The sequence below is a fragment of the Nannospalax galili genome, unplaced genomic scaffold (genome assembly GCF_000622305.1).
Source record: "Nannospalax galili isolate Female #2095 unplaced genomic scaffold, S.galili_v1.0 scaffold2038, whole genome shotgun sequence".
NCBI lineage: Eukaryota > Metazoa > Chordata > Mammalia > Rodentia > Spalacidae > Nannospalax > Nannospalax galili.
In genome coordinates this window covers 106,137-113,589 of record NW_008341436.1, presented here as the reverse complement: position 1 = coordinate 113,589, position 7,453 = coordinate 106,137, and the positions used below count along the sequence as shown (strand labels likewise).

Below are 7,453 nucleotides of genomic sequence, written 5' to 3'. Positions count from 1 at the left end.
CATGCAAGTCTGGTCAGAACGATCGACCCCCATTCAGTTTTAGGTACAGATTATATAGGCTCACATAGTCATTACACAAAAAGCATTCCTCAGCAGACACTTACATCTTCTATCTTCTAAAAGCTATAGTTTCGGTTAAACATCTTTTCCAGGAAGGCTAGATCTGGTGTAAGCCTGGTGCAACTTCCCTCTCTTTGTTCCTTATCGGTTATCTGGTATGTGCAAACAGGCACACATTACACATTGTAAATCAACTGAGTCTGGGGTCCAGGGTCCAGGAAGGAGGTTTACAGCACTTCAATTCTTAGCATTTCAACTAGGTTAATCATCCATGTGTGGTAGATACAATCAGGCAGAACAGGCAAGCTTAGCAAGTAAATCTAAATCAACATTTTAAACAGAGTTTTCTATCAAAATGCAGAGTTCTTACAGCATTCATCAAGGTATTTCATTTTTTTTCCAACACCACCCATGCCCACCCCAGACCCTTACTACACAGCATCCTAGGCTGCTGCTGCTGCTTCAAACCATGGGTTCTGGGGATCAAACTCAGGGTCCTGTGCTTACAAAGCAAGTACTTTGTGGACTAAGCTTTCTACCTGAATATTCTTGGGTTTGTAGGGTGCTTTTGGGTCGTGTGTGTGTGTGTGTGTGTATACATGACAGGACCAGACAGGCTTTCACAGCCCAGGCCCCCTATATAGCTGAGGATGACCTTGGAACCTCTGGTTCTCCTGCTTCTACCTTTCAAGTGCTGGGATTGCAGGTGTGCACCACCACACCTGATTTATGTGGTGCCAGAGATCAAACCCGGCACCACATAAATCAGTGGTGCATTCTAGGCAATCTCTCTGCCAGTTTAGCTACTTCCTAAGACCCAGGGCCCTTTCCTTAATGCCTCCTTCCCAGTTCTTATCCTGACTCAGTTTATTGTACTTTCTGTACTTATCCTGTACTCAGTTTATAGCTTTCTGCCACTGTCTCACGGGAAAGAACTTGCAGTCTGAAGGGGAACTGAGCTGGCACTGAAGAACTTTAAGCAGTATACTGGGTAATTCCCATGGCAGACTTTTCTACAGCTTTCTAGTTTAGCAATTCTTACACCTTCTCTTGTGCGTTACAGACTGAGCTGACAGAGGAGTAAGAGCTCAGATGGAGCTTGTTTCCTACTACTATCAAAAAACGTTAGCTGCTTTAAAGTCCTGGGCAACGTCAGGACCATCATCTCCCTAAGCCTAATGTTCCCTCATGGTCCTTTAAGTGTTGGGGTTTGCTTTTTCTTAGTTAGGGAGATGTGGAATGACTATTTTCTTTAAATCTGGTTTGTAAAGTAAAAGTTACCTAAACTCTATGCAGAAAGAGAAAGGAAGAGAGGCATGGGAATCTTGGTAGACTCTTTCATATTTTCTGCTTATTTTTCACTTTGTTAGTCCATGAGAAATTCTGCTTTGTGGTATTCTTTTAACATGTCTTTTATAAAAAAATATTTTTAATTATGAGTTTATGTGTATATCTGTGTTTTGGCGTGTGCACATGAGTCCAGGTGTTTGTGGGGGCCAGAGGAAAGCATTGGCTCATTGGCTCCTCTAGAGCTGGAGTTACAGGTGGTTGTGAGCCACCTGATGTGGGTGTTGGGAACTAACTTGGGTCCTCTGGAAGAGCAGCAAGCACCCTTAACCACTGAGCCGTCTGTCTAGCCCCTTTTCCGACATGCCTTTTTTAAATTTTTATTTTATGTGTATGAGTGTATTGCCTGCATGTGTGTGGGTGCACCTGTGTTGTGCATTGCTGATGGAAGTCACAAGAGGGCATTGGATCCCCTGGAACTGGAGTTACGGACAGTTGTTAGCCACTATGTGGGTGCTGGGAATTGGAATTGAACTTGGGTCCTCTGCAAGAGCAGCTAGTGTTTTCACTGCTGAGCCATCTCTCCAGCCCCTTCTAACATGTCTTAGCTCCAGAGTAATCTATAAGATTAAAAACATAAGGCCAAGTACACTTTAGGGAATTAGAAGGCAAGGTTCTATTTACAGTACACTACATTAATATGTACATTCTAAAACTTCATGTTTAAGCAGCAGCAGGAGTGTATTTGAATGAAAAGTAAGGTTCTGTGGGCAGGCCTGGGTACTGGACTTTGTTAAAAGAGCTGAGCTAAGATTACATTAAATTTTTATTTCATTTATTATTATTTTATGTGTATGAGTGTATTAGTTGCATGTATGTAAGTGCACCTGTGTCGTGCAGTGCCCATGGAGGTCAGAAGACGGCATTGGATTCTGCTGAAGCTGGAGTTACTGACAGCTCTCAGTCACCACGTAGGTGCTGGGACTCAAACCCAAGTCCTCTGTAAGAGGAGCCAGCGCTCTTAACTACTGAGCCATCTCTCCTGCCCCCTACATTGCCTTTTATAAGGAGTGTTTTTCTGAACTCTAAGGATGTGACTACCATATTTGTGTTCAACAGCATTCAAGTGCATTCATTTCCTGATAAGGTTCTTAAAATATAATACATGTGTCCTTAAAAGATTTTAGGGTTACCTCTTCAGAGGGGGAAATGTTAGAGTACCCCAAAGCCCCATAAAAATAAATAAATGAAAAAAGAAAAAAAAGTGATGGGGAGATATGGGAAGTGTTGGAAGGAAGGGCATGGGCATGGATTTGATCAAAACACCTTATGTGCATGTATGAAATTCTCAATAGTTTTTGTAAAAGTTAAAAATAAAACATATGTGGTTGAAATTTTGTTTTGTTTTTGAGATAGGACCTCATGTAACCTAGGCCTCATCTTCACTATGTAGCTGAGGATCCAGTTCCAGGGGATCTGACAGCCTCTTCTGTCCTCCGCAGGCATTGCACGACATGGGTGCACTTATATACATGTAGGCATAACACTCATACACATAAAATAAAAAGTAAACACACATGTATATAAGAGACACACACACAATTTTCTGTTTAGTTCAAGTCCCAAATTTCTGATTTGTTACTCTCAGCACTAAGAGGCTTTGTTTATAATGAGGTTACAGTGCTCATGTATATGGACAATTTTTCTCTTCTTTTAGTTGAGAGAGAGCTTTGGGTAGACTTGAGTCCTACAGAACCTTTATCAAGGTGAGGCAGTATGAAACCGTCTGGTGATAGACCAACCTTGAACACAGGGACTTGGGTTCCCCACTGCTGACTTGATCTCCTTATTTCTTGTACATGTTCTGCCAGTGCTCAGGCCTCATGTAAAGGAAGTTTTTCCTCCACCACATTGCTCTTTCTCCTTGATCTGATTCTTTCAGAACTTTATGATCACCTTAGTGCAGAGGCAGGGAACATTTGGTTGTTATACTGTACATTAGATCAATCAGCTCAGTATCGCTTATGGCAAATACTAGCAGATCTTTCAAAATCTGGGAGGCATGCACTGTGGGCAGTCCGTTGCCCTCATTTGCCCCCCCATAGTTGAGACAAACCTAGGAGTCTGTAATATCAACAGTGAAGTGACCTGTTTAATCATACGGTTGGTCAGTCCTTGTTCCTGGAGCAACCTAGACTAAAAAGTACCCTCCCAGGGTATGGGAAAGGGGTAAGGCTTTAAGTTCAGTAGGAGGGCATTTGCTAGGAAGAAGGAACCATGTGCTCCATCTTGAAGCCAGTGCCATTAAGGAATTTGAGGGGCTGGAGAGATGGTTCAGCTGTTATCAGCTGTTAAGAGTGCCTGCTCCTGCAGAGGACCTGGGTTTGGTTACAGCTGTCTGTAACTCCAGTTCCAGGGGATCCAGTGCCTTCTGTTCTCCACAGGCATTGCATGCATATGGTGCACTTACATATATGCATATGTAGGAATATACATATGCATGAATTGAAAAAAAATTTTAAAGGAGCTTGACTAAAGACTGCATGACGGAAACCAGAATAAAATGCCTGAGACCATCTTAATAGTTGTAGTAACCCATTTTCATGGTGATGAGACATGAAAAGAAAAGCATATCAGGCCCAAACAAAGCCTTCTTGGAAGTGATGTGACTAGCAGGACTCAGCATGATTTGGGCTTTAATTAGGTGTTTTAGCTGGTGCTTAGAAAATAAGAACTGAGCCCACTCAAATTTTTAGAGTAAAAAAAATTTTTTGTTGTTGTCTTTTTGAGATAGGGTCACCCGGTAGCCCTGGTTGGCCTGGAACTCAACGATGTAGACCAGGATGGCCTCTGCCAAGTGCTGGGATTAAAGGCCTGCACCACCACGCCTGGCAAGAGAGTAAAATAATTTAACCAGTGTGTAAAACACGTAAGCGGGACTGAATCTCCTTTCTCTTATGTATTGAAACAACTTCTGCTCTATAGGATTGATGCTGCATGTGTAAGTGGACCTTCACTCCCCACCCCCACCCCTGTATTTTTTGACATAAGGTCTTGCTGTGTAGGCCTTGCTGATCTAAAGCTCACTATGTGGACCAGGCTGGTCTTGATCCCACAGAGATCCACCTGTCTCTGCTTCCTTCCAAAGTGCTGGGATTAAAGGTGTGTATCACCAATGCCCAGCTAAGTAGACCTCTTTTTAACGTCTCAGTCCCTAAAGTCAAGTTTGTATTACCAGCCTCTCAGAGATGAGTTTCTCAGAAGTTCATGCTTGTTACAGATCTTGGTGGGAAGTAGGCTGGTCATAAAGCCAGAATATCCTAATGGATTGATATCAGGATAATTCTGCACCTTGGGCTTTACCTCACAGTCACCAATGCCCTTTTTGTTTAGATTTTTTTTTTTTTAAATGTAGGTATTAGAAAGCATAGACTTGCCAGGCGTGGTGGCGCACGCCTTTAATCCCAGCAGAGGCAGGTGAATCTCTGAGTTCAAGGCCCGCCTGATCTACATAGTGAGTTCCAGGCCAGCTGGGGCTACACGGAGACCCTGTCTCAAAAAGACCAAAAAAAAAACAAAAAAAAACGGACTTAAACCAGATTTGGGTGTGCATGCCTGTAATACCGGCACTTTCGAGGTAGAGGCAGAAGGATCCAGAGTTCAAGGTCACTCCCAGCTGCAGAATGAGTTCCAGGCTAACCAGGGTTACATAGTGAGACCCTGTCTCCAGAATGAATGAATGAATGAATGAATGAATGAATGAATGAATGTGAAAATATCCCAAGAACAGAAATGGGATATGTAGTCCCCAATGTTTACGTTTTTGAAGGAATGAATGTGTACATGTCCGTATACATGTACCAAATCTACCAAATGTACATTCTTTCCTGCTATTAATATGTAGATAACTTGTAAATACTTTCAGTATCTTTCCCTGCCTTTAGTTCGTAGTAACATAAAAATGTACAAAAGTTAAACTGAAAATATGAACAACTTGTGGTTTGCTTTTTCACTTAAATAATTTTGAGCCTGTCCCACATCCATAGATGTGAATATGTAGTCATTGTTTTAAATGTGCAATTTAGTGAGTCTGAGCATCTTGTTTTTTTTTAAAGTGTCATTATTAATTTACATTCAGATCCCTCAAGTATGTTTGAACTTTCTTCCATGAGTTGAAATATGAGTGATTTTATTATCTATCCTTGTTGATGGGTCAACAATAACCTTGAAATGTATTGTGTTTTGGAGGGAAGTGTTTTTTCTTGTGCCCCCTCCCTCTTTGGGTACCTGTCTTTTTCAGTCTATGTCTGCTTGTTTGCTTGCTTGTTTGTTTGAACAAGGATCATGTGTGTCACAGGCTGCCTTGAACATCTGATCATCCACCTGGCATTACAGGTGGATGCCACCATACTTAGCAGTCTGTGGCTAAAATTTTCTCCCTTAATTTTGATTGGGGGGGATGTGCTCAAAAATACCAGTGTCTTCTGCCTGCTTGCTACATGTGCAAGTTTGTCATTGGTATTATGGTAGCTACTAATAAAGTATAATTGTGACTGAGACATGTGGTCACTTCATCTCGTTTGCGTTGATGTTACCAACAGTTGAGAATCATGTATCTATCTTCATTGGAAAAAGTCTTTGTGAAGACTCATAAATCAGTCAAGAAATACAGAATACCCTCTGTGCCTGGTCCTGTGAACCACTGCAAAAACAAAACAAAAAACCTTCTGAGAGAGAGAGAGAGAGAGAGAGAGAGAGAGAGAGAGAGAGAATATCAATCCATTTGCTTCTCAAAGAATGGTTTCTGCAGAGGAATATGATTCAAACAACACATGTAAAAGTTTCTTTGGGAGTCTGTATGTAGATGTAAAAATGTGAACTGTATCTTCATCCTGGTATGTTGGTCCATGCTACAAATCCTAGCGTTTGTGAGCCTAAGGCAAGGAGGATTGTGAATTTGAGGCCAGCCAGCACTATACAGTGAGAACCTGTCTAGAGAAAGTTTGGATAGATAAGCAGGGATGCACCACCATGAGTTTGACTCATTAAAAGGCTGAAAATGTTTCAAGCATAGTTAATTATTTGTTGATCATTAGAAAGCGAGAAATTGTCTTTTTCATTATGTGATTTCAGGGGCACCTCAAGAGGTCAACTGAAGAGTTAGAAATGGTCCTTAAAACCTTATCATGAATGCCTTTAATCCCAGCAGAGGCAGGCTGATCTCTGTGAGTTTAAGGCTAGCCTGGGTCTACATAGTGAGTTCAAGGTCAGCTGGGGTTACAGAGAGACCCTGTCTCAAAAAATAAAAGCAAAACAAAACAAACCCCTCCCCCACACAAAACCGTATCACAAACAACCAAAATAGCTGGCATGGTGAGGTGTGCCTTTCATTCCAGATACAGAAGCAGGCCGATTTCTGTGAGTTCAGTCAGGCCAGCCTGGTCTACATAGTGAGACTTGTTAAACACATCTGTGTGCTATGAGGGTGGCATGTTCTGATCCCACAGGGAGAGGATACAGAAACTCAGCATTTGGGGCAGTGACTGCAGCTGTGCTGCCTGCTGGTTGAGGTCTCCCATCAATTCTATACTGACCTGATCTGCCTAGACCTCACCCTGCCTATTACTTTCTCATTGTTATGACAAAATACCTGTCAAAAGCAACTTAAGGAAGGGTTTATTTTGACTCACAGTTTGAGGTTACAGTGGATCTTGGCAAGGAAGGCAGGGCAGCAGGCATCATCCTTTCTATCCAGGTAAGCTCCAGACTGGCACAGTGGCTAAGCAGTCAGCCACTGAGATGAGGCTTATCTTTTCCAGTGGTGGCTGGCAATGTGATTTAAGATTGCGTGGCTCTTTTATCTAAAATCCAACTGTAGTCTCTGCAGTAATGCTAGGTAATGGTCAAGCTAAGGATGCTCATCTGTCCACCACAGGGTGATTTCTGCTGTCATCTATTCTGTCAGCTCTGTTGGGGCAAAAGTGAAGTAGGGTTACACCCCCTAGATCCGTTAGATCCCTTTTGGGATATAGCTGTCAGCAGCTTCATCTCTTGACTAAGAAATGTGCTTGACTAAGATCTCTTGTATCCTTGACTAAGAAGTGTG

General features: G+C 42.2%; 1 protein-coding gene across 4 annotated transcripts in view; it reads left to right on the top strand.

Annotated features, from left to right (window-relative positions):
- Rbpms (RNA binding protein, mRNA processing factor) overlaps nt 1–7,453 on the top strand; it is a 180,729-nt gene that overhangs the window by 79,813 nt on the left and 93,463 nt on the right. The window lies entirely within an intron of this gene.